The 25,640-nt window shown below is 39.3% G+C and overlaps 1 long non-coding RNA gene across 1 annotated transcript in view; it reads left to right on the top strand.

The window, feature by feature from the left end:
- The first annotated feature begins 21,182 nt into the window (after positions 1-21,182).
- LOC106849216 (uncharacterized) overlaps positions 21,183-25,640 on the top strand; it is a 29,346-nt gene continuing 24,888 nt past the window's right edge. The window contains exons 1-3 of the long non-coding RNA XR_015806083.1: positions 21,183-21,324; positions 23,705-23,813; positions 24,567-24,624. This is a non-coding gene — a long non-coding RNA (uncharacterized LOC106849216). The remainder of the gene's footprint in view (positions 21,325-23,704; positions 23,814-24,566; positions 24,625-25,640) is intronic.

Here is a 25,640-nt window from a genome sequence, read left to right as displayed (position 1 = left end):
TTACTCAGCAATCTGTTATGTCTCTTGTTAAAAAAAGTTCCTTTTAAGGGTGTTAAAATCCTGTTCAAAAGAAGCAGTAGAGTTGCTGGGTCTTGATGCCAATATGGTATCTTGTGTCTGCTGAATTTTAGTGCATGGTCTTGCTCTGCCACACTTGGAAACAACTGTTTATGGGGTTAAACCCCGATTTCTGGTCAGTGTTGATCTCACCCTATATGTCTTTGAACCACTTTATATACATGTAGCTTAAGTCAGTTGGTTTGTAATCCCTTTTGTTTTTGTAAACTAATTATTTTATTAATTAAATCTCCTGGAATTTACATATCATTATATATAATTGAATAGTTAATGATTTACATATTTTATGCTCTACAGCATACCTGAATATATATGATCATTCAAGCCTGGGTGATCTACAGCACACCTGAATGTACAGGAAGTTTTAGTAGGCTTAGTGTCCTAGATCACCACAGAATTTTTTCTTCTGGTGAGACTGATATTAAATATGATTCACTGCACGTCATTCTCGTAATTAAAAAGATGCCTGTGGGTTGTTTTTTTTTTTGTGACAGAAAGGTAAGTGAAAGAACAATTCAGATGTTCAAATATTAACTAGCTGCCTTCTCATGCTGTCAGTACAATAAATTTTATTGCTAAGGACAAATAGATGCTGGTTTTCTTTATTAGTCACATTCTTCCAATGGTTTTGACTTGCTTGAAGATTAGGATAAAACTTTTAGAGGGACAGGTTTGCCATGCTTCCTGCTACTTTTACTCAGGAAAAATTTTTAAACTGTGTTTGGAGGCAATTTCTTTTAACATTTCACACTTTTGTGTGTTCTAAATGCAGGTTTAGAACTATGAGGAAGCTTTTATGAGCTGGTTATGCAGAGGATGGCAGGAAGAGGTGAGAGGAGGGGTAATATTTCCCTTATATTTATCCAAACTTTGTTTCCAGGTAGGCCCAGAGTAGAAGAGGTGAAGACATTCCTGGTCTAGTTAAATAAGTTTTTTACCTGCTCAAGCTTTTAGGAAAAAGTATAGGTTCAGAAAAAGCTTCAGAGCAATTTAGGGCTTCAGAACAATTGTTTATTCTCTGTTAATGGTTTTGCATCCTCCTCCTCAGAAAATAACTATTGTATTGCCTTCTTTATAGCAGTAGGGCCAACTCAGGTTGACTAAAAGCCTTATGGTCGTTGTTTAAATGTAGATGAATGCACTCTATAGACAAAAAAAGAAAAAAATAAATTAGGGTTGTGTCTGTGTCAAATGCATGTATTTACAGCTGTCCTTTAGGGATTAAAATCTGGATGTACTGTTTTAGTTTTTATATATCTGAGAAAAATCCCCACTGAATTGCAAAGACCTAGCATAATTTTGTAATTTCCTTTTCAGAATTTGTGGGATTGCACTTCCTAAACATACAGGTATTGAAAATGGTTCCTCCCTAGGCTTCTTCAGAAAGCAGGGTTCTCGTACCAGCAATGTAGAGCACCTGACCCAGATTCCCGTTCTGAGTTACCCTGTGGAGGACAGTTTGGTTTTGCATTAACTCTAGGAAAAGTTTGTTGCTTAAAGCAACTGCTCTAGAATGTCTCCTTAAGTCTCATGTGGAAAAAAATCCCCTCTATTTTATTCCTTTAACTACAAACTTGAACAGTTTGATAACAAATAGATGTAATACCAGTTTCATTCAACTGATTTGAGACCAGACAGAAAGTCTAGCAGAGCTTTTTCTGTGTGCACACCTCCTGCGGGGCAGAACTCGGAGGTGAAGGTGAGGCGATTCTTATCTTGGGTAGGTGCTGTTTTCTGTTGTGGGTACTTTACCATCTTAAGTCTGACTTAATTACTTGGCTGTGAAGCAAAAGGAAAAACTGCTAAATATCTGCCCACTATCTGCATGGTTCTTAGCATGGGGGGGACAGACTTAGCAGCTCACAGCTGCTGAAACAAGGAGTCCTATCACCCCCATCTCCTCCTTCCCATCTTCCTGCCTACGTGTTCTCACCGAGAACCTTGTGCCAGCTTTGATGCTTGCTGGAATGCTTCAGGCTTTCACTTAACTCTTGAAATATCAGCAAGGTATTCCAGGGGAAGAAACCAAACCAACACATCCAAACTCCCCAAACAAACACGGTCGGTTTTCTGCCTCTTTATTGAACAAGATTGACTTTTTATAATGGATTTCTGTGCTTGAGAGACGTAGGATAAATGGAGAACACAAAAGGAAGGCAGCAAAAGTTGTTCTTTTTGGCAGCTGGAGCTGTTATGATGATTCTGATACGTGGGAAAGAGCCTAACCTATGATGATTTTATCAAACTGGGTTTCAGTCACACGTGCAGCTCAAAAGTTACATTGAATTTTGACCTATGACTTTTTGAGCACCTGCAAATACACGAGTTTTAAGTCTGATGTTTGTGAATGCCAAAGTAGAGCCATACATGTACTGACAGCCCCTGCAATGCTTTCTTTGAAGTTAAATACACCCGTGTGTGGGTCTCTGAGCTGCTCAAAAGGCTGACTGCTGCATTTCATTCACCCAGCTGTAAACACCAAACACAAACAATCAAACTTCTCTTAGATAGTAAATGTTTTCAGGATCCAGCCTGTGTTTCTCGTGAAGTGAGTTCTGACTCCAGGTGGGTGGAGATAGGAGGAAGAAAAATGTTTCTGAAAGGGAAAAGCAAATCAAAATCCTAAGTCTTGAATTTAAAAAAAATGAGGAAATTGTTACATCCATCTTGTATCTCATATTGAAAAGATTTAATTCCTTGAATCTTAATTCCTGTATTGGGTGTAACAAGAATTCACCTTTTTAAACTGAGAGCTTGTTTGATAGGCATGTGATAGTGATATTGCAGTGAATTACGGAATTATAGTAATACAGCAAAGAGCTTCAATGTCATCCTAATCTGAACTGAAACCTATTTTGTTTCCAGGAAAAAAGAAATAAATGGAGACTCAAGCCCTGGGGTCTGCTCCCAGGCAGAGCCATGTGCTTTCAACTGGCTGTGTTTGCATGTGGGTCCAAATGTTCCAGCTTGGATTCATCTTCTTTACTTTCTCATTTTCTCCTCTGAGACTTTCCCTGCTGTTTTTTTTCTTCTTGGGAATATCCCCCTGTTGGACGTTCTTTCTGCTGTTATTGTTTGGTTGCTTCTGTGTTACTCTTCCCTTTTTTCTTGTCTTTTCCTTTTACTCTTCTTTTTTCCTCCTTTTACAGGTATTTCTTCATATACAAAATACCTTCAGCTTTAGCCCAGATTCTCGTGGACAAATGGTCACAAGGGAAATGTGCAGATGGTTTAAACAGATGTTCCTGTCAAAATCAAAATATTTAACTCCTGAATTCCTGCTAGACAGTGCCTCTGATGAATACTGCAAGGATGGTGGCCAGGGACTTGTGTGGCTCCTATTCACATTGCATTACTTTGATCTCCACCTATGAGCTTTCAGGGAGAAACGAAGGCTGCTGAGAAAAGCTTTTATTATTTTCATTGCCATGTTAATCTGGAAGTCAGTTAATAAAGATCTGTGCTTGTGCCAAAATGGGAGAACTGTTTTGAAGGGGATGAAGGAATCCATCCTGAGTTCTCTCTAGCAAGGCCTGGGTGAGTTTAATTTTAATCAACACATGCAGATTGTCACGGTTGGTTTGGTTTTGGGTTTGTTTCTGGAGATTTTATTTTTGGAATTTAAGTTGGGTTCTGTTTCCTCTGTGCCAAAATTGAAGATGAAATGTTGAGATATTCAGAGAAGAAATTGTGTGTGCTCTGGGGAATATTATTTGAATATAAATATATCCTTTATGGAAGTTGTTTTTCATGTTCTCTAATACTGTGATATTTAAATCAAGTTATTTTTCATAAAGTTGTGATTTGGATTATCAGCTCTTTATTTAATCAAGGAAGATGTACAAATAATTAGCAACTGACAAAATATCCTAATAAAAATAGAAGCACATGAGTACTGTCATGATGAGCTAAAAATGCAAGAATATGACTAATTTTTATCAAGTGCGTTCCTTGTGAGTGCCTTTCAAGTTTTGGAAAAATGTACAATTTCAGAGTTCAGATGCTTTAATAAGAAACAAGTTAAATACTTGAGTGAACTAATCCGTAGGCACAACAGGAACTTGATGGTATAGTAGGTGGTAGGATTCATTTATGAGAAGTTATAATGGAATTTCCCTGGAACTGTATATTCCACCTACTTCAATTCACGTTAATTCAAAAGACTGGCAATGTGCAGCAAATGCCAAGATTTAAAACTTGCCACGTTATTGTAAAACATGGGACTAAGTGTCTGCCTAAGCCACTGCCTGTGGCTCCTGGGAGTTCTGGTGTAGCTTGTGGTCTCTATATGTTGAACTTGTGGTTCACAATGAAACATTTCTGTTTGTCCAGAACACTGAGCCTGTGTGTGTTTTAATTCAGAGCATGGGGTCTGCACAGAGCAGCAAGTGCTGCACATCCTTCTTGACACCAAGTCACATTTGTTGTATCCAATATGCAGTGATGTGTTAGAGATTTTCAGAATTCCTTTTTTTTTTCTATTTATTTTATAATCATAGGCAGAAATTCTGGAAACATTCCAAGTCATTGGCATACTAAAGGGGCAGGGTTGGTTTTCATGAGTAACAGTTGGTTTGGGTCACTTTGAACGAATTTTTAATGGAATTTTAGTGCAGTGTTGTTCTACTCAGGACAATCTGAAAGCTTTTTCAGCTTTTAAATGTCTCTGTAGATTGAGGAACATTTATTTGGGCATCAGGAATAGTTATTACGTTAATTCCCTTTAATAAATTCTAGTTTTGAATTCTAATCTTGACAAAATCAGTCATGAGCACTTTGGTTCAAGCAATTGAAAAAACCTCAGTAAATTGAGTCCTTCCAGGTAGTGATTTGTTACCTGGAAATGTGCTCTTTCTTCTTTATAGCTTCGTTAAAAGACAGGTTCTAAAAATACTTCATTGAAGATGAAAATAAAATCTATTTTTAAAATATATTTTAATATTAGGAATATAAAAACGTTTGATATCAGGAAAATAAAAACATTTAAAAACTCAGAAAAACCTCCCCAAACCCGCAGCAAAAAAACCCTAAAGAAACTGGGATACAACTTTTTTTTTTTTTTTCACTTGACAACGTACAATTACCATTTTGCATCTTAACTTGTCTTGTGAGTGATGAAGAGTCATTCCAAATAATTTAGCTTTTCTTACTTTTTGTGAATACAAAGCTGTTGCTCAGATCTTGGAAATATCATGTGGGCTACAAGTCTTGGCTCAAATTTCATTAGTAGGTACATTTTTCTGAGAAACTGGATGAATCAGTGATATTGAAATATGTGATGTAAATGTTAATACAGCTGATAGACTTAGGTGACATCTCCAATATAGTATTATTGTGAAGAGAAACTGATGTAAACTGATAAATCTACTTCGCAGAGAGTCTTCAAATTGTTATTTTTAAGAACTTATTATCCTACAGCACAGAGGCAGTCCAATCTTATGGATGAAAAATTTTCAACAGATTTTTTCTGTTGAAAAATCTGCCTTATTTGCAGGTACGTGTGAATGAGCACAAATGATGGTTCTGACTTTCAGGTGTGGGTGTTTAAAACTGTCTGTCATTTCCCCAGCTTCAAGTTTCGCTCTGCAAAGTGCTGAAAGTTTCTTTGTGATCCAGAGAAGCAGGAAAGCTGCCTGCCCGAGGCCAGTGGAGCTCTGAGCTGGCCACCCTTTGTTTTCCTTGACGAACCTGATTGATGTGCGTGGCTGCTGTGAGGCCAGGTTAATTGTCATCTTCCCGGCATAAACTTGTAAAAAGCTTTTTCTTCGTTGTCACAGGGAATGGATTGAAAAGGTTGTGCTCATCTCTTCTCGATTCTCCAGCTCAATATGCTGTTACCACAGTAATGAGGAAGTGGTCCCGTTTGGTGAAGGTGGTGGGAGGTTTTATCTGAGCATTTATTGGTGAGAGGGGTAGGGTTGTAGGGAGAGTGTTACATCAGTGCAGCTCAAATGCTGAGAGGAATTGTTTGCACTGTTACCCCAGGGACTGGTTGTGCCTAATACACCTGCACCAAGCCCCAGCCCTCTCCATAAAAGAATATTTTCCCCAGACTCTAAAACCAATAGATCTAAATTTGTGTTTCTCACCGTTCTGACTTTGGTAGGATCATTAAGACTGTTAATCAACTTTACCAAAGTACCAGTACAACTGGTATTCTTGTGCTGGTTCTTACAGCTGGTCTTTATATCACATTTCTGCCATGTTCTGTAGAAATTTTGGTACTTCAGAACATGCTGGAGAGAAGCAGCATGTTGTTCTTTGAGGTTCTGATTCATGTTGTATTTAGCACTGCAGATGAGGAAGGTGCTGGTTTGCACCACTGTTGTGCTCGATTTGGGAGAAATTGTCTCCTGTGGTCCCAGAACAGTGGAATGTGCTCTAAAGGAGGAGGTGTTTGGAGACCAGGAGAGCTGTTCTGTGATCACTTGCTTTTGCTGTAAGATGAAAAATAATACAGCTACCTATTGTTTTAAGTGCATTTCTGTCTCCAGAGGAAATCTTTCCTTAGTGTTATATATTAATAGACTAAGTTCAGCTGCAGGGCAAGCAGAACCAACTGCAAAGATAAAGAAACCACACCCGGGTCTGTGCTGGCTGAAATTGCTCCAGTTTGGGGCTGCTGCTGCTGGGAAGTGTTCATCCATAGAGCCCAGGCTTGCAGGATGTGCTGTGTCTGGTTTCCAATAAACTTGCTTTTCAGAATAGTTTTCTACATATGGAGGATCTTTGCATGAAATAATTTAACATTTTCTGATTATGTTTTCATTAAAGGAATTGCATATATTTAGTTATCTTCTGCTTTTATTAATGAAATCTGTTAAGTGTTATAGACTGCAAGAGGAGAAGGCACTCAGGTCTCTGCACTCCTGTGGCTTTGTCCTCAGCTTATTACTAATAAATGATCTGTCACTTCTAACTTTGGTAATTTCAAACTGTATCCTGGACCACTTAGTGTCCCAAAAAGAGTTCTGATGAAATTCAGTTGGTGTTGGTGGGGTCCTGAAATAGCAGGGTTTCCAGGCTTGAAATCCAGCAGCTACACGGTACAGGAGAGAGTTTGGAAAGCACACCTTTAAGGAAGAGATGCTACTACTAATGTCAGTGTTTAAACCCCGTTTTAGACAACATTGCAGAGCACACAGGTGAAGAGCTGAGAGTCAGTGCTCAGGTTTAGCTTCCAGGGTCATCATTCCTCAGTAAGGAGCAAAACCCTTCGACAATGGGGAAAACCAGGATGAGGAGGAGCAGTGCACTGTGTCACCAGCCAGTTCAGCTGCAAACTCCACTTCCAAGTGTTGGAATCTAGAGTAACTTACTAAGCTTTGTTTTGTTAGCTCAGACTAGGTGAAGTACAGGTAAGGAACTTCAGATGCAAAATCATTCATGCAGAGAGTCCCCAGGGGATTTGAAGGAATGAAGTTCTTGGCAAGGGAAACACAATCTTTAGACAAAAGGTCACGTGTTAGTGACCTTCTTTTGTTGTTTATTTGCATTATAAGTGAAACATCTAAAATGGGATGCTTTGAAGAAAATGATCTAAACCAGCGGCGCTCAGGCATGTATTACAACCCTTTTGGTACTTTTATCCACGAGCAAGTTGGGTGGCAAATGGAAACAGTGCAGAGTTCAGTTCCGTGGCTCTTGAAGTTTGTTTACTCTGTCAGGAGCTGGTGCTTGGCCAGGGTGTCAGGTTTCATCTCTTGGCTTGTACCCTAACAAATCATCAATTGCAAAATCAGAATGATTTCCATCATGAAGCAGAAGATGCTTATCTTTGTCTCACGGTCTGATTTAGCCTTAAAATTCTACTGTTTTCTGAGAAGGGAAAGCTGCTTTGTGTAGTTGTTGAAAATGTAACTGCAGGGGAGAAAAACCCCCAAACAACAGAAAACCAAACCAGCCACAAAGGTTGGCTTTGACAGCAGAAATTTAATAGAAGGAGTTGTATTTATGTTCCATTTAAAGAACATCAAAGCAGTTAGATAGATGTCTTGAGATAACTTGTTCTTGTGAAATGGAAATATTAATTTTTCATGAGGCTGAATCTTAGTTAAATATGAAAATCCTTTTGCATCCATATTATTGTGCTTGCTTTCCTTGTCCTGTATTCTTTACCAAACTTTTGGTGATTCTATTACTGTTTTTTTTTCCCTTAGTTATTGAGTAAAGTTTTGGTGAATAGGATAAAATATTTTCCTTTAGTCAGTTTGCAATAGTTGTTGGAATATTAATCTCTTCTTAGAGCAGAGCACAGAGGAGATATGAAAGGAATGAATTGCTCCTTCTTGTGCTCAGGCCATGTTTTATGTGCCCTTGTGCCTCTCGCCTTCCACTTGTGATCAGCTGCTGCTGCCTAAGACGCTTTCCTGAAGAGATCAAGTAACCCCCAAACCTCCTAAACAGTCTCCTCGCTCCCTATTTAACAAGAACTGCTACTGTTTTCCTAATCCTATTATGTTCTTTGCAGAGTATACTTAGTTTCCTAACCACTCATGTGGACCCTTGTATTTTCTGTTTGTGCTTTCCTGTAAGCAAAAGAAGTACATTTGAAATAGCAAAGAGAAAAAAAAAATCAGAATGTTTAATGATGTTACATTCAAACTTAGTCAGCCTTTACAGATGTGTGGCAGGTCATATTTTTGTTTGTGATTCTTCCCTGTGGTATTTGGCTCTTGCCAAATGACTGAAAGTTCTGCTTCAAACGGGCACAGCTGATAATACTACCATTCAAATTATTAGAAACCAAGGCTAAGACAAAATTATCTAAAAAAAGTACGAAAAGCAGGGAGTTCTTTGTGTTCTGAATCTTTGGAGTGTGTTTGGCTCAACTTTTATCCTGCAGATGTGTTAGCTAGAAAGTTTTTGTGACATTCTCCTGTGATCATTTGAATTTGACACCTAAGTTTTTGGGAAGAAAAAAAAAATCTATGGCTGTTTTTGGTCTTTCCCGTAGTTGTGCCTTAAAGGAGCCCTTTTCACCCAATCCTGTGTAAATTGAAATCCTGTGACTTGGAAAGATGTGACAACTGTAAGGGGGCAGGAAAATAGAATGTGTGGCTGAGTAATGAAGATAATGAATGGCACAGAGTGGGCACATTAATATTACAGCTTCTGGAATTGGAAATGAAAATCTCTTTAGAAGAGGCTCACACAAATAAAAAGGGAAGGATGCCTTTTGATTAGAGAACAGATGATTGACCAAAATGGGTGAGGGAGGAAAGTGAGAAGTAAAGTTTGCATCAAATCTTCATAATAACGTAGAGGGAGATTTGGGATAAATCTACAGACCAGGGCAGAGAAAATCCAGCTCAGGCCAGAATTATCTGGGAGTACCTTTATGGCTCTTCTTTAATGGATTTTGCTGGCTGGATATTTGAAATGCTTCTTCCAGGCAAGGAAGTAATTTCTTTCAGGGGCAAAAATTTTAAAACTCAGAATATCCTGCAGTGACACCACTAATGCAAATCATGGAAAGGCTTTCAAAAGGATCTAAGATTCCTTTTTCCTTTTCATTACCTGTGATCTGTCCATGTGCTTACTTTAGGCTCCTTAGTACTGGAAGTGCAGCTCTTGGATTCTTCAAGAATAAATTGAGTGTAAATTATGGATGTTTCTCATACTTCCATTTAAAAGATAAAGGTTTGGAATAACAAAAGCTTTCTTTTTCCTAAGTGTTGCCTAGACAAAATTTACTTAATGTTACAGAAATATCTAATGAGTCACGAAAAATCTCATTTCTTCTCACTCATACACTTTTCAAAGAAGACAGAATTGTTTGATTAGCCCAGTGATTATAAAAAGCAGTGTTTTCATCTGGTTTCTATATCCTATTGAAGCAGAAGTCAGTAGGGAAATTATTTATTCTTTCCCTTCAGTGTTGAGGGTTGGCAGGAATGCTCTATGAACTTCATTCAGATTAAAATTAATAACTATATTTTCTGTATTCCATCTGGCTAAATTGCCATGAGAGCTTTGTATTTTCTTCTGTTCCTGTGCGCAGACAACCTTGTTCAAGAAAGGTTAATGCATTTGATTAGAAATGTTTAATTTTAATGAAAATAACTCAGTGGCATTGAAAATTACTTTAATTTATTGCCATAAAAACTTAGTAGCAAGATGTCATGATCAAATGGAGGCTTCCTAATGTAGGAAAGTAGGGTTAGAACTCTGTACAGTGCAGTGGACCAGAGACCAAAAATGTAGATTTAAGGTGTTGAAAGGTGATGGAGGAGTTTTAGTGATGTTATGGCAGTTCCATCCTATGATTTCAACAATGCAGAGCAGCTGCTTTTAAAAACCACTATGGCTGTAAAGAGGTCAAGTGCTGAGCCAAAGGGATGAACTACTGAGTGAAGAAAAAAACATGTATTTTAGTCTAATATGCAGAGGATTAGCGTGAGCATCGAGTAAAGCAAAGCCACGGTTATGGCAATTGGGATTAGAGTCCTCTGATGGTTTCACAGTAAATAGGATAAAAAGCATTCCTCACATATAACTGAGCAGTGTTACTGTCCTGATTCTCCTTTCTTGTGGTTCCACTGGGGTAAATCCTTCTGTCACCAGCTTCAATATTTCTACAACAATATTTTTTCTGCTACAAGGGCCATGAACTGTCCTCTATACCAGGAGTGAAATAGACCCCCCTGTCTGCCTCAAAGTGCATTGAAAACCTGTAAGGTGCAAGTCAATACATCTTGAGAAGTTAAATTTATATTATCTGGATGTAAGTTTTCTTTATCAGCAGAATAAGGTTTTTTTTGTAATTTCCAAAAACTTGAGTGCATGAATGTGAACACACAAATAATATTATAATGTGCATACTGAGCAAACTGTCCTAGCCATGTATGTTCATAAATGCATTGTTATGTATCAAAGAAATATTGTGAAAGTAATTTATCACTCTGTATGTCAACATTTAGAGGACATTGTCATTTAATGCTATTAATATAATACTTAATTTTGAGGAATATTTGATTTCCTGTCATTGTTCCTTTAATCAGCTTCTGCAACAAAAACTATTTTAAAATATCTCAAGTTATATGGAAGAGGAACTTCCCAAACAAAATACCTGTCAGAGTTTTCTAACTTCCTTGTTTGTCTGACAATGATTCAGTGTGGTTAGTGTTGACTCAAGAGTAAATTTTATTTTTCTCTTTTAAATGTTCCTGGTTTCATGTGGATACTCCCCTTGATCTGATTCTTCTGGTAAGGGATTTTCATACTGTGACTCAGGAGCAATGCCAGCAATGTGATAACTACAGGAAAACACCTGTTAGTATCAGGTAAGTTGGTATTTACGTTTTGTTTATTCCTTCAGCTGAGAAATCTGGAAGACTTGCCAAATGTTAAACCTTGCAAGTCTTAAAGCTTCTTCTCACCCGAGAAACAGTCATGGCACATTTAATGGAGCACATTCTGACATGAGGAATATTCAGAGACCCGACCTGAGGTGAGGAACAAATTGTGCAGGTGAATGCTCATATTGCATATATTCATACCTGCATATTTCTGCTCCACTGCTGCCCAGCTGCTGGCTGTGTCCAGAGTGCTCTGGCCATGCTCACTGCAGCCACGTCCTTGTGCCTGCACAAAAGCTGGCACAGCCCCAACCACTTTGCAATTCAGACTTCTGGGGTCTCTGTGAGGCTTCTTTATGCCTGTGCTTCCTTTGCACTGTACCAGAAAATGTCTTTTCTAGGCACTGCTGCTGGCTGATTCAGGCTGCTGTGGATACCCCAGTGGTGCTGCAGTGGCCAGAAAAGGGGCACCAGTGGCATCATTCAAACAGAAGAGGTTTTTCTTAGATCAGGTTAAAAGTCTTATTTGGTATTTCATCAAAGAATTCCTGACTAGCTCAGCTGTGTACCTTGTTTTCTATTCGAATCTTGATCTTTTTCCTTATTAAATGAATTAAATGCTTAAAACATCATCAGGAATACCCAGTAGTAGAGCCACAGAGTCGTGGTCTTGTCCTGTGCTGTATATTCTTTTTGTGTGCATCAGCCTCAGTAAAACTGACTGAATACCCATGAATCGTCCTGGACTGGTTTCAGTGGAAGGCAGCAGGAGTTTTTTCTCCAGTTCTGTTCCTGTAGTCAAGTTCACAGAGAACCTGGAGCTCTTTAAGGTAAAATAAGTGAAGGAGGATGGTGTTGCTTTCTATTCAGATGGATGAAAAATCCCTGCTCTTACTTGCAGACCTCTTTAAGCAATTGGCTTCCAAAATAATCTTGCTGTAGGCTAGATGTTAACACACACCACTGATAAACGAGGAAATCAGGGTCTTTTTTGGCCTCATCTGGTTCGAACTCCTCAGCTATTTCTTTAGTATTGGAGATGCCAGGTACGAAAGGGAGTCCCCATTTGTGCACTAAATTAATTCCTTCTGGTTTTACCTGCAATTAATTGATTTTTCCCTTGTACACCAGGTAAAGCTTCACCCCTCTAGGTTACATTTTTCTTCTTTTCTCTCTGCTCTGAGTCCCTGTAGGAGAGGAGTGGCAGGCTGTGTCCTGGCAGGGGATGGTGCCAGGACATTGTGCAGCCCAGGGCAGCCTGTGTGACATTGCTGTCCTGGAACTGTGTCAAACACACCACGGACACTTTGTAATTTGAAGGCTAAAACTGAGATCTGCCCAAATGTTCTCAAGCAAGAGCCAAGAGGTAGAAACTCAGAAAGCAAAATCAAACCAATCTTTTAGGCAGTGTCAGGAGGTTTCTGTAAAATTTGCCACAGGCAAAATCTGACTTGTTCATTTTACAAGATGTTTGACTTTTCTGTGAAGTCACGCTTTGGAGCTCTATGCCTTTGATTTTTCTTGGAAACATTTGGGGAGACTTTATATATGATGGTTTCAGAAGGTTAAGAACCAAGCATTTCACTGTCCTGCATAAACCTGGCATTGAAAATGTTTGTACAGCTGTCACCTTTGTCCCTTAAGCTATTCTCTTCTGTGGTCACTGGGTGTTTTTCATGTGTCTGTCAGATGACAGCCTGGGAAGGGACACACCTTGTGGGAAAAGATTCTTTAAGACTGTGCCCTTTTGACACTGTTCTGAGTGGAGCAATGGCCAGAAAACCTTTCTGGACATTGTGAGTTCAAAGAGAGTTCATTGCTGAATAAAAAAAATCTGTGTTCTTGGATGGCAACTAGAATTTAAATGTGTGTATCAGAATTAAGTAGCAAAAAGACAGTTGGTTAAAAATTAATCATTTTTTATAGAATGCATGTTGGCGTGTGCAGGCTAGAAGGGGATTCAAAATTAAATATTGTCTGGATCTTTCTGGGCAGTTGCAAATTCAGTGCAACAACCTTCTGGCTAAATAATTTATGAAAATAAATACCTAAAAGTGGATTCTTAAGGCTTCCTTGTAAGTGATGTCAGCTTCATCTGTCAGCAGTGAAAATACAAATTCACATAGTTAAGCAGTTTAGCCATTTAGAAATAAAATCAGAACTAATCTCCAGAAGGGAATGGGCTTTGCCCATTTATATTCTTACTCTGTTTCTCTTTCCATTTGAGGTGAGTTGCCAGAAAATGTATTTAGTATTTCAAATATGTGCCTTTCTAGTGTTGTATCACCCTATCCTACATCTTTATCTTGGGAACTTCTGATACTCTTGAAGAAAGCAGCCGCTAGGAAAACAATCAAGAGGTTTGGGGGCAATTCTTAGTTCTATTAAGTACTTTTCCAGTCTAGTGTCCTGGTTTAAAGCTGTTCTGCAGTACCACTCTGTGGAAGTAGTGGCTGGGTAAAGAGATGCTTAGAAATAAGGTTTTTTTGCTAATACAATTGCTGCAAATTACATGCTGCTTTCTTTAGTTCTACTTGAATTTTTTCAACAGCATGAGAAGCAAAACATAAATATTCTGGGAAATAGGTGATGACTCTGTTTTCTCATTTGTAATTTGTTTTGGATTTTTCATGTTTTTCCCTGTGTTGCTCTTCAGTGTTCTCTATCTGTGGGCACAGAAATAGAAGCAGGTGAGGCAATCAAAACAGGATATGGAGCACTTATCCTCAAGATGATTTTGGGCAGTGGAAATCACAGTTAATTGCAGCTAAGCACTGGAGTTTCTGATCACTTTTAGGCATGGTGTATACATTTTTACAAAAGCTGAGATCTGTGTTTTTCACTAACAAAGAAGGAAATACATCTCATGCAGGGGATTAAAAGGAATCTTTGTCTTTATATGTGCTTTGACTGTTCATTTGTGAACATGCCAGCTGTGATTTCTTGGAAATCTTATCTTGGTCTACCCTTTCAAACAAGAGTGAAAAGCTCAGATGAATGCAGTCTGTGCTGGCAACAAGCTGAGAAGTCCCACATGAGTTTTATGGAAAAGCTTAAAAATTAGTCGAGGGATTCCACCAGGTGGGATTTTTGGTTTGAAATGTGGGGGTTTTTTTTTGTTTTTTTTTAAGCTTTTTGATCCTTCTAAAACCTGGTTGGGTAAATGATTCCATTCCATAAGACTCAGGCTTCATTACAATTTGAAGTTTGATTTGGTTACATTTTTCCAGGTATGTTACCTGCTGCCATTTATTTAAAGCAAAGATCACTTGCTTGTTTCACTTTCTTTTTGAAGAAAGCAAAAGCATTTTCTGCTCTTCTGGCTGGATGAATATACATACACTTGGAACTAAGTGATACGAGGGGCTCAAATGACCTTACCCTACTGCCTCTTAAGAATTTATTTTGCGTGACTTGCTGTGTGTTGGAGGGGCTGGGAAACCAGTTTTGTCAAGTGCTCTTGTCAAGAGTTGTTTTGAGTCGGGGTTATGCAGATTAATCACATAATCATTAGCTCTGCTCCAGGCATGTCGTTAAGGAGAGCTCAGATGCCACTGGGTAAATAACTGCAGGGAAAGCTGGAGCTGATAAAGTGGAGAGTGGGTACATCACTAACCAGATCCGGGTCAGGAGTCCTGAACACTTTCTTATTTTTAGCCCTTGAGGGGTGTGTCCATCGTCACACACTGATGACTAAACCCCGGGAGTGCTCTGTGGGGCTATAAATACTGAGTGCACTATTTTGGTTGCAGTACCTGTGACTGGCATTGAGGGAAGTTCTCTGCCTCAGGAGAAGAATTTCTGCTTGGAGGCTGCCAGCACATCCTGTGCTACTGAACCACATCCACGTGCAGGTCGATGCTGCAGGGGCAGCTGTTTTGGTTTTTAGGTTGTTGCTTGTAAGTCAAATGTTAGCCAGTGAGAGTTTCTGAAAACCTCCAGATGAAGTCTTGTGCTGAAGTCTGAGTGCTTCTAACTTTTTCATTTCCAACAGAATAGACCTGTGATGAAGAATATTATTATTCTTAGCAAAGCATTATGTGTGTAGTCCTAATTGTTGAAAAATTCTAATTATTTTTCACAAACCTATATACAGTGTAGGTCAGCACAATAAAAAAGTCTTTTTTAGAGCTCAGCATGTCGGTGCAGGTGTGAGTGTGTTAGGCAGGCATTACAGATTAACCCTAGTTAACTTCACATGCAGAGCTAGCAGGTATTTTTTCAGTCCTTTAGTTTTTGGAGTAGCTACAAGAGGAAAGAACTGAAGTAGACATGTGTCTTACTTGCTGTCATCTTGTAATATTCCTACTCCCATTCTTAAATTTTACCCATTATATTCCTATTCTTAACCTTTTACTGGATTTGATTGCTTATGTAGTCAGAGTCAAGCAAAAGACACGGGGGAGATACCCGGCCTGGGGGGCTGCTTTGTCTCTCTTTAATGAGGTTCAGTCTTCTGGGGTGAGCAGTGCCAGGTTATTCTGTGAGCACTGACAGGATGAACATGCTAACATTGCCAAGGAGAACAAAGCCAAGTGTTCTCAGGTGCTGAGCCTTGTTCTGATGCTCTGGGCTTTGTGAAGAAACTTCTGAAACACGGACCCAGGTGGGCAATTTCTAAATTCAAGGCGTGTGTGCCCAACTGCTGCTTTCAACATATTGTGTGTGCCTTTGAAAGCTTCTGAGTCCTGAAATAGAAAAAAAACCAAACAAACAATAAAACAGAAAAAAACTTCATGTTTTTGGCTTGGTCACTGTGCTGTGTTGGGTTTCTTTGGCAGTGTTAGATAGAAGGAGCTGTACCAACTGCAAAATGGGAAAATAATTTGAGGTCTTTTAAGACAGGGATTATGTCTCTGTGTCCTGGGGACTAATATATGAGGATTTGACAGTTACCCTTGAAGGAATCTGAACTATGGGACATTTGAGGAAAGAGCCAAGGGACTGGTGGGAACAGTGTTCTGGCAAGTGCAGCTGCAAAAACATGAAGCTGTTTTTTCCTAAAGATTTGGAGGAAAATATCGGTGTTTCCTTTCACAGCAAATCTTGGGATATGTAAATGGAAAAGAGGAAGACAAGGGATCTTTTACTCTGCCTAACAGTATTTCTGAAGGGAGTTTGTTAAAGCTTGTGAGTCATATGATGTTATCAAAGCATATTTTTTTCTTTGATTTCTTCTCTTCATTTCCATTCTGACAGCTTAAGTCTGGGTGAGAGAATTTCTTTCTTGCTCTTACCTTTCCTTTTGTTCCAAAGTAGCTGCAACAAAACATTTGAAACATTTCATGTTCTTAATAGGTGAGAGGAAGACTTTCCCTGTCATCTCTGCTGAAGGCTTGGTACTTCAGGATTCCTAGAAGAGATATTTCTGTGCTATCATCTTTTGGATTCTTCGTGGCCTCTTTTCTACCCTGTAACTCTTTGGAGAGATACTTCTGTGATAATGCAGCTGCTTGTTATTAAAATATGAGCAGGGCAAGACTGAAAACTCCTATTACAGTAAGAAGGGGTAGAAATTAGCCCCACCTGAGGGACACACACACACAAACATAGAACCAACCCCAACTTTCAGAGAAATTAATGTCTTTACTCGAGTGTCACAAGCTCTCTTTTTACCCTAACCCTTCTGAGTAACAAAATGAAAGCAGTTTTTGGTTCTGCTCTCCTCAGAAATCCATCCCTAGAGAAGGGAAGAACATGAAAAAACACAACTGTGCATTTAAATTGTAGTTTTCTGAGATGAAGTGCCATTGTCAGTAACCACATTCAACAGCACTATTAGCTGGGGACATGGGGATAAAAGCAAAATCAAGGGGAAGCATTATGTCTTTTGGTTCTCAGACCACACAATTAGTGAAATGATTAGTTGGGGCATTTTAAAGGTAGAAATTAAGAAATTATTGGAGTGTTGGTAACTTTCCATAATACCAAATGCACAGGGTCTGGGTTGCTGTAAGATGGAGCCTGTCATTTTTAGAGGTCTAGTGAGAGTGTGGGTATGAGCTGGTGCTTTTTATTCCACTCTCTGCTGAGAATATTGACTTGCACAGAATCAAACATGATATAGCAAGGTCTTTGCTTTCTCATCAGATGAGGCTGTGGATTTGGGCAGCAGAGGTCACAAGATGTGTTATAAAATGAGGTAATTTTTTTGTGCTGTGCTTGTTCTTACCCCCTTAAATCAGATTTCAAAACATTGCAAATAATGTGAAGGTGAGATCAGAAAGTCTCAACTGGAAAGGGATTTTACCTGTTAAAAACAGTAAAAAAACCCCCTTACTCTCTATATTTTGTATGACCTAGGACATCATAGCTTCAGAATCAATTGCAGTTCCCTAAGTTCTCTCTACAAAATAAAAGGAAAGACTTATACTCTCTATTATAGCCAAGGAGATGTTGAGTGAGACAACATTTAATATCCATCCTTTTGAACAATATTATTATCTAGTTTATGCCTTTCATGTAATAATACCAGATTTGCTGAGAATAGTTTCATGAGCTACTGGCTTGGTTAGCAGAGCTGCCCTGACAGTTCACTTGCTTGCTCTCCCCTCAGATCAGCAGCCATTCATGTGTTAGTTTTTGTGTAGTGTTAAGACTATCCCAGACTGTTGAAGCCACCACAAAAACTATCTGTCTTTCTTTAAAAAAAACCAAAACCAAAGAGCAAAACAAACACTTGATCGTTTTACTGATCTGCTTTGCAGCACAGCTTGAGTGTCTTGGGTTGCAATGCAAAATGTAGCCAGCAGTGTGCATTCCATCACCAGGTGGGGCAGTTTTCTTTATCTCTTGCATGACCCATCCCTCATAACTCTGGGGGGATATCCTCTGTTAATGGGCCTCTGTTAAAGAAAACTGCCTCACTTGGCTTTATCTCTTCCAACCCATCCTCCATCCAGGGAGGTATCTCCTGTTAATGGGCCATTGAGTGCCACTGCAGGACTGATAAAATCACATCATCCCACTGGGAGAGGCTGCACCCAGGGGGAGGAGCCAGGCATTTCCTATGCAGATGAAAATCTGAGATTTGGAACATCACAGCAGCTTTTTTCCACTGGATTCCAGAGGAAAACCAGACCATTCTACATCATCACTGGATCTTTCAGAGGAAAACTGCACCTTCTACAGGAGCACTGCCTCAACGGAACCACATCTGTCACTGCAGGAGGATGCAGCCACCATTTAATGGGACTGCACCAACACCCTGAGTGACTGACAGGGTGTCAGGCTGTATTCTGACTCTGTCAGCATTTTATTGTTTTGCATTATTGTATTTTTATTTTAATTTTCCTAGTAAAGAACTGTTATTCCTATTCCCATATCTTTCCCTGAAAGCCCCTTAATTTCAAAATTATAGTAATTCTGAGGAAGGGAGTTTACATTTTCCATTTCAAGAGAAGCTCCTGCCTTCCTTAGCAGACACCTGTCTTTTCAAACTGAAACATTGAGTTATTCTGGCATTAGTTCATTGTCACACACAGACACAGCAGGTGACCCAGCTCAAACTGACTTTGCTGTTAATATGTCATGGAACTATACTGAGGGGTCATCATATTGTTTCAGTTTCCAGCTTTCACTGGACACTCTCACTGTATTTTCATGCAGTCACTGGAAAACTATCTCCAGAGCTGCTAGAGAATCAAAGTCTTGCTCTTTCATTATTGGAAAAATATTTAGGGGAATTAAGTCACCCAGCAGAGTGGATTCTGAGAAAAGCTCAATTGCTTGTAGTGAATACCATTCCATTTCTTTTATTGCTGGGTAGGTTGTAGCTGTATTATGCAGTCAGGCAGGGACAGTTTTTGTTGTGGAAGGTGGTTTATTATGATAGAGTAAGAGCTAATTGGCAGAGGCCAGATTATCCCCTCTTCTGGAGGACCCTTGCCAAGGCCACTTTGGAAATACTGATAAAGGCTTCTCTCCTTATTCTCTGCAGACTAGTCTTTCCAAGATCCTTCTATAGGAAATGAAGTTGTTTTGGGATTTTGGATTAACTCAGTTCTTGTATGCCACAATTTATTTCACTACGGTGTGTTTATACACATTTTCTACTGTCTGTAACTCCCAGCTGACTTGTCACTGCTGGCCTGACAACATGGATTGAGTTGTACTCCTGCAAAGGTGTGAACTAGGAGTACCTGGGCTGAAGGCAATGTTGAGCCAGGTACTCTGAGTACAGAACTTGGGCTGCAGTTTCTGCTTAATATTATACTTTGGTTTCCTGTTGAGCTGGAATAATGAATACTCTTACCACTGTGATCCTATTGTTATCAAAGCATTTGTGTAGGCAGTCTTTGATGAGAAGCTGATAGGGAGGTAGAACAGCAAATAGCTCTAGGGTGCACAAGCAAAAGATATCTTTTGTTTTCAGAGTATCTAAAAGCCGTATCTTGTCTTTGTGACTGAATTTTCTATTTCAAGAGCACTGTGAAGGGGCTTAATGTCTTCCTGCAAGATCTCTGTTGTACACTCGTGGAGTTGTTCTCTTCCTGTCTTTTCCCTCAGCATTAGAGAACAGCCTCTTGCTGTTTGTGGAGGCACTAATCAGTGGGTTACATTAGCACAGTATTTCTTTATACATAGTGAGAACATGTCATGATGTGTGTTGTTTCACCACAGAGAGAATATCTGCTTAAAATGCAATTAAAAGCTACAAAGCCTGAAAGATCAACTGCCTGGGGGGAAAAAAGTTTACTTTGAAAAGGAGCAAAGAGAACATTTTGAGTGGTGTGTTCAAAGTGCTTCTTTGTAAAAAGGGCAACAAACTTTCGTACAGTTGAACACCTGCTAGCAGAAGAGCAATTCTCAGCCATTTGGAACTTTATCAGCCCCTCTTGGGGTATTGTCTTAGGTCTCCAGTACCTCAGGAGACTTTAGCTTCTGATTTAGCCATAAGCATATGCGAATTGATACTGGTACTTTACAAACCATAGTCTAACCTCTTAAAGGATCACTATGGACCAGAATTTACCACCCTTCATTTTGTTCTGTGTTTACATTTTCAATGGATTAACTTTACCATTCTCATCCACTATCTTTCCCTTCCTTTCCTGCCCTGAACCAAGCTGCTTGCTTGTCCTTTATGGTACTGACAGCCTCTTCCACAGCAATTTTTTTTCCCTCAACAGACTTGATGTACTTAATGATGGTAATAAGCAATAACGTAAAAATACAGGGCTTGTGACTCTCAGAAATTGCCAGCCATTTTTCTTGAAGGTTATGGGAATGGAAAATCCAATTCTGTTTTCTGATTCTACCAAGGGTTACTGCTGACAATGCCTTGATTATAACATGATAGGAAGCATGAACATATTAGAAACTAAATACTCTCTCCTTAGTTCTGAATATTTTTTGGTTGTGTTATAGTTGTATTTAATAAGAGAGCTGGGGAAAAGCTTGTAACCTAATTTCTGATTAAAATCTACTTCAGTGATCTCTGCACAGACACAGAATGAAGTTCATGGAACTCTTTTCTGCCTCTTTACACTTTGTTTTTTTTCCAGCAGACAATTTTTAGTGCCTTTTGACTTCCTTCATAAATTGCCTTTCTGCTCAATTCATTTCTTCAGTTAGGAGAGCTGTGTATTTTGTGGTATTGTATTTTCTTTGTAGAGTCACACACCTTACTATGCTGTTTTGTATTTGTTTAGGGAAGCACACAATGAAGAAAGATGAAATTACTAAAAATAAAAGAAATCTGGACAGCTTTTACCTTTGGTTTAACTGCATTAACTTGTATCTATTTGTCCCATATATTTGATGGCTTGATGTGCAATTTCATGCAGTTATATTTACTTTCAGCTGCCAACAGCTTCAACTAATTTTTCAAGGTTTGAAGAAATAGAATAGCAAAGGAAGACAGAAAAAAGTTATAATCATGGATGAATTAAAGGATGTGTGTTTGGAAGAGCATTAATTTATTCGAAACAAGACTTATCTCTAGGTATGTTTAAATTGCTCCTCATTACTTATTTCTATTGTATCATTATTTTTTTCTTTTACTTTAGAAAGAATATTGACTTAGTTATGAAACCTGTTCATTAAGAAAAGTCTTTGTGCTTAGCTGCCAGCTCTCTGTAGGTATTTCTAGGAACTATGCTGATGGTTAGGCTGAATTAAATGCCTTGGAAGTTCCCCTCCCTTGGAGCAGCTCTGGCTCTGTGGCATTGAACAGTCCCTGGTGCTGTGGTGCAGGGTATGGCAAGGCCATGTTTAACTGCAGAATAACTGGAGCAAAGAAGCCTTTAGAGCAGAGCTAAGAGCACAGGATTCATGAGCTGGAAGATTTGCCAGGGCCAGGCTGTGCCAGCAGCCCTTCTCCTTCTCCTCCCCTGCACGGTGACGTTTCCATCCTCTCTCTGTTCCTGGCACACGTGAACACCTAAACGTGGCCCATCACACCCGTCCTGCTAGCCCAGGATTGTTTCCACCACAAATTACAGGCTCAGCACTGACCAAGAAGGGCAGGGCTTGGTCTCTTGTACCTTTTTATGGCATGGCAAATAGCTATGCAATCATCCTGCAGTAACAGTGCAGGAATACAAATTACAGGCTAACCCAGGCTGCTGGTGTCTCGAGGCAATCAGTTGTTTGTGTCAGCTTCACTCTCTGCTCATTGTTTCACAAAAGGCAGATGGGCACAAAGGGAATGTCCAAGGCCCCAAGAGGTTCTGTATAGGTGTAAGGTGCGTGTAGTAGGTATTGGTGAAGTTACTGGTGAAATAAACTGCCTGAGAATAAACCACCGGTAATGTGTTGTTATACAGTTGTTCAAAGATTGTAGAAAGCTCCTTCTCAAATTTCAGCTGCAGATGAGTATGGGGAAGTAGGCAGTAATTAATGGAAGTGAAATTGAGTCAGAGGAGTCATCCATGTCCAGAAAGTGCCAGAAAATCTGTGTCTCTGCTTCCTGGTCCAGTGCAGATGCCAGAGCATCACTTAAATTAGGGTCTGTTAGTAGTTACTGCAGAGCTGAGAAGGATAGGATCACAGTTCCATGGGGGAAAGCATTGAGCTCTGGTTGGTAATGGTAAAACATTAAAAAAACCCAAGTCTGACTTGAAGAATACCAACCTTAAAGGCAACTGCTTTCTCAGGTGTTATTAGTTGTCATGGTCTTTCAATATATGGTGTGATAACAGCTGTTAATCTCTAGATAATTATTAACAGCACACGCTGTGTAAGAAGGACATATTTCACTCTCTTACCCTAAGATTACTTGGAATGAGATGTTTTCCTCTGTCACCCAAGGGGAAAAGGGAATGCCTGAATTTAATTCAAGGCCTTGTGAAAACCAGTGTATGTAAAGGTGAGGTAAAGTCACCAGCACCAATTTGATCCCCCCATGAATGCTGGAAGATTCTAACCCAAGGTACTGGCAGGGATGACACTCATTTCCAAGCCTGAAGCATCATAACCCGAAGAATTGCTTGAAAAGAAAACGTGTTGGTTTAGAACAAAAGAAAAGTATTTCAAATGACTCTGCTTTGAATCTCCTGGTGAGTTCCATCTTCTGTCATAAGACTACAAGCTGTTACAAAATGTACTATTTATTTTTAGGATTGCCACAGCACAAAAGTTTAAAGCATTAAAACTTTCTTACATGGGCTTATGTTCTTGTGGAGAAAAACAAAATCTCTACTCCAGTTGGTGAATAAGACTTGGATTTCAAGAACAGATGAGCAAAGAGAAATATGTGCAAAGTGGGCATTGAGTATGGGGTTGCTTCTAGTTTTATTTAGCTATGTATTAGAGATCCACATTGTCTTTTCAGTTGCATATTCTCATCTTCCTGTACCGTAATGGACTTGAGCACACAAAACAATGGCATTTTGCCCATTTCTCATGTAAAGCCTTGGAAGTCAGAAAGCACAACTCTTATGCTGTGAAGTATTAGTGTATGAAACATTATCCAAAAGAATTGTAATTAGAAGCTACTAACTCAACCCCATAGTTAAAATCTCTGAGGATTGGAGAGTGATGAATAGTTATAGATAATGTAAAGACAATTAAGAAAAATAGAGCCATTTACTGGTAGCATTTTGTAAAAATGTTTGTCTTCCATCTGTTTTTCTCTTCTCAAAGGTATAAAAATAGATCTATTAACTTATAGGCTGTGCATACAGAAATGATTTAGATGAGAATTTTTCCTGAAGCTTTTGTTGTCTTTTGTCTCTGTCTCCTTCTGGCAGGGGGTGTGGGGATTGTATGGAGAAAGCTGTTGGTGTTTAGAAGCACATTTAATTCTGCTCTATGCCATTGTTGCTTGCTTGCTGATGTATCAGCTTTCTAAAAACCTCATTTTAATGATCCTTTTTGTACAGAGCCAGCATCAGCTTGGGGAGACTTGTGAAGGGATCTGCAACCTGCTTTGAGCTTTCAGCTTGGTGACAGTCACACCTGATTGTGACATGGATTCTGCTCCAGCATTGTGTGAGTGTTCCAGTTCCTGGAAATTACACAAATATATTAATTCATTATCCTCATGGCTCCAACAGTAAATATTTCATTTGGTTGACTGGGGAGTGGGGGGGAGGATATGGAACAAAAAAATCCCTACAGAAATGAACCCAAGCAGAGAGAAGGTTTAGAGATGCAAAGATTTATAGTCTTATTAGAGCAAAATTGTGTGAGACTATGTGGAGTATTGGCTTGGCTGTGACATCATCAAGTTTTAGGTTTATTGTCAGTAGTTCTTAGTCCATTCCAGTTAGATTTTGGAACACTGGAACATTTTAGCAAGATTTCACCAATTGTTATCACAGAAAATAATTTGTTTCAGCCCCTAGATAAGTTACTTCTGAGAACAATCATCCTTAAAACACAGGTTTTACATGTTGCTGCTACTCTCAGAAAATGGTTTTTGTAGCAATCCTTGTGGAGCCATACAAATGCTGGTTGAAACTCTCAATAACTTCTTTATTTATTCATAACTAAAGATTTGTAGCAAGACCAGGGTTTTTTTAGGAGCAAGTGTGCATCTTTCCTTAAAATCATCTATTTGGCTGCTGTGTTAGCACTGAGCTGGCCCAGCCTGGTCTGGGTGAGGTGTGGCCTCTGCACATGTCCTGTGTTTGATCACTTCTTTCCAGCTTTTTTGGATGCTTATAGCTATTTAATATTTTAATATAATTGTGTTTCTGTCTCTACCTTCATAATAGTATGTGTGCACATATGACTTCTCAGGACTGAAAAGTGATCTAGTCTGACCTTAACTGCACCATGGAGAGGTGAAAATCTGAAGGTAAGAGCTGATCTTATAAAGTATCTGGTCCTCTTCTAGCACAGTTATGATCTTACATCAGTTGTTTCATCTGCTCAATTCCAGCTTTGCCTCCTTGAGGGAGGATGCCTTGTGATATGCTGAGATTTTGAAAAGTATGACAAAGAAAGCAATTAAGACCTCTGTCTCAAAAATACTTCAATTCCAATAGTTAAAAAACACATTTGTGTGGAGCTTGCTGCTGTAAGGGTCTACAAGTACTTCACATAAATAACTGTAAAGGAAGAAACCCAATGGCTTGTTGGTTTTATTGCCTCCAATTTACCACCATGTAATAGACCACTAATATATGGCAGCTTCAGAGGCTTGAACAGTATTGGTGATATGGGATAAGGGAAGAGTGCCTTATCAGGCAGGGGTGTGAGCTTTGTGAGTGACTGCAAGGCTAGAAGATACTGCCAGCTGAAAACTGAGAAGGTCCCAATAAATGCAGTCAAGAGCTGTGCTGGGGAGCTTGTTAAAAAATTCCGATGTTTATTAAGACATTTGAGCAGCTACTAAAACGGAGCATTACCTTCTTGTTTCTTTTGCATTTTCTGATTAAATTATAGCAGATGCAGTGTAATGCAGAGCCACTGTGCTGCAGAGTGCTGGGGACTTTTAGTCAGTGAAATGGAACAGCATTAATGAGCCACCCGTGAAGAAATTTGCTTGACTTTTTTTTGTGATTGTAGCTCAGAACCCTTTAGCAAGACAAGAACCAGTTCATTGGTGCTGAACTGCACTTTGGTGTTTACTGAGTAGTGCTCTATTTGTGATGTCCACAAATAGAGATGTCACTGTCACAGCATGGGGAAATCTCTGCAGAAAGCTTGTGCATGCTCTCTGACCCCCGAGGTTGGTGCATTTTCCAGTGTTGCAGTTATGTGGCAACGATGCTGTGCTGTAGCAGGGCTGCTCTGTGCATCTCTGAACCTTGGAGCAGCAGGAGCCAGAAAGCTTTGTCAGTGTCTGAGAAGGAGAATTTACAGTGGTGA

Source organism: Sturnus vulgaris, chromosome 11 (genome assembly GCF_052056855.1).
Source record: "Sturnus vulgaris isolate bStuVul1 chromosome 11, bStuVul1.hap1, whole genome shotgun sequence".
NCBI lineage: Eukaryota > Metazoa > Chordata > Aves > Passeriformes > Sturnidae > Sturnus > Sturnus vulgaris.
The sequence above is the reverse complement of the archived record's forward strand: the minus strand, read 5'-3'. Positions and strand labels throughout refer to the sequence as shown.